Raw genomic sequence first — 2500 nt, forward strand, 5'->3', positions numbered from 1 at the left:
TTCTCCCTCTCCTTTTTTAATGATCCCGTGGTTCTGTGATGCTAAACTAACTTCCCGCACACCTCCCGCCCCGCCTTGTCATAGCAGAGCCCCGCCCCTTCTCGCTTCCTCTCGCCCCAAGTCACCCGAGCAGCCCCGTGCCGCCCCGCCCCTCCCCGCCCCTCCGACTAAGCAAACACGCGGCACGTACGAACAAAAACACTCCCTCCTAAACCCTGTTTGTATACATCCATGTGCTAGTGTATGTAACTTTTTGTATTAGTGATTTCCTCCCGTTCCTACTTCAGCGCCTTCGTCAGGTGGGCGGTAGACGGGAGACACAGGCCGCGCGTCACGTTAGCGGGGTTGTGACGCGCAGTGACGGCGGCATTCAGTGGTTTCATCGTCCTTCAAATCTGGACTATTAAATTTCAAGTAGCCTTTACCCTTTACCCCATCCCCTCCCCATTTTTTTTTCCACCTCTCCCTCTCCCTCTCCCTCTCTCTCTCTCTCTCTCTCTCTCTCTCTCTCTCTCTCTCTCTCGACGCACGGACAGACGCGTGCGCCTCTTTGTACTGAGGTTATGAAATTATACACCAGGTTTTTTAGAAGTTAATTTTTTCTACTCCTTTGAGGCCCGTAGGAGGTAAGTAGGGTAGGGAGAGGGAGCGGGGGATCGGAGGGAGGGAGGGAGGGAGGGAAAGGGTGATGGGAAGGAGGGAGGGAGGGAGGGAAAGGGTGATGGAAGGGAGGGAGAGAGAGGTTAAAAAAATAGTGAAAGATCGGAAAGTGAGGTAATCTTTTCACTGGAAGGACATTGAGGAGAGAGAGAGAGAGAGAGAGAGAGAGAGAGAGAGAGAGAGAGAGAGAGAGAGAGAGAGAGAGAGAGAGAGAGAGAGAGAGGTTAAGACACGGTTTTAGAGAACATTTTGTAGTAGTGAGGAAATGAAAGGATTGAGGTCGAGAAGTAAGAAAAAATCAGAAGAAAAAGTATTAGACAAAAAGCTTGAAAAAAAAAAAAACACGAAAGAGGGAGAGAGTAAAGGAGGAAGGAAAGGGAGAGTACATGAGAGAGAGAGAGAGAGAGAGAGAGAGAGAGAGAGAGAGAGAGAGAGAGAGAGAGAGAGAGAGAGAGAGAGAGAGAGAGAGAGAGAGAGAGAGAGGAGGGAAAGGAAGGAGGGGGTAGGAAGAGGAAAGTCTTAACCTATAACCTTTTTTTTCAATACCTAACCGATTCACTTTATCATTTTTACTCATTTTCTTTTTTATCATAGTCTCTCTCTCTCTCTCTCTCTCTCTCTCTCTCTCTCTCTCTCTCTCTCTCTCTCTCTCTCTCTCTCTCTCTCTGTCGTTTTTTTTTTTTTTTGACGTATAAGGATTTTCGAGGCCATGCGACATTTTTTTTTATATATGATGTTAGTGATTGATGATTGATTCATGGAAGGAGGAGGAGGAGGAGGAGGAGGAGGAGGAGGAGGAGGAGATATTTTGTGTACACGATATGATTATATGATGAGTGAGAAGAAAACAAAATAATATCAAAGAAGAAGAAGAAGAAGAAGAAGAAGAAGAAGAAGAAGAAGAAGAAGAAAAAGGGAGGAGGAGGAAGAGGAGGAGGAGGAGAAAAAGAAGAAAAAAAGAAAAAGAAGAAAGAAAATTCTAATAATAACAACAATAACGAGAGAGAGAGAGAGAGAGAGAGAGAGAGAGAGAGAGAGAGAGAGAGAGAGAGAGAGAGAGAGAGAGAGAGAGAGAGAGAGAGAGAGAGATTCCACCCCTGATACTGTCCATGATATACTTAAGACACAAGGTGAACAAAGACAAAAACACACAAACACACACACACAAAAAAAAAGTAAATAAAAAAAAAAAAATAGAATAAAAGACAAAAAAAATCTTCCACTTATACAAGCAGTTATTCAGAAGCCAAGGACAGACAAACCCAGACACACGGACAGCCTTCAATGGATGCTAATTTTAAACCATTTTTTCGTCGATTTCCAATGTTACATACACACACCACCACCACCACCACCACCACCACCACTAAATTCATAACTACGGTATAAATTAAGTCAAGTATATAATGTATTAGTAAAGCACCTGGAAAATGAAGAGTAACTTATTGTGAAGCTCAGATTTATAACGTAACTTGATATCACAACACATAAATATAAACTACTTAACCTAACCTAATGTAACTTTAACCTAACTTCACCTTAATTTAACCAGTGTAGTATCCTCTAACTTAAATTAATAGACTATCTTACCTTACCTAACCTAACATACACTAAACTTGTCACTATATAGGTTGTTGATGCGTTATCTTGTATATGAAGTCTCTCTCTCTCTCTCTCTCTCTCTCTCTCTCTCTCTCTCTCTCTCTCTACAAGTAAAACGAAAACGACAGGTAAACTTTCCTTCTCACCTTCTTTTATTCCCAACTTTACATAACCTCACCCAGATTTCTACCACGCTCTCTTCCTCCCTTTCACTTCCCCCACCCGGCCTCCGTACCGC

Source organism: Scylla paramamosain, chromosome 21, assembly GCF_035594125.1.
Source record: "Scylla paramamosain isolate STU-SP2022 chromosome 21, ASM3559412v1, whole genome shotgun sequence".
NCBI lineage: Eukaryota > Metazoa > Arthropoda > Malacostraca > Decapoda > Portunidae > Scylla > Scylla paramamosain.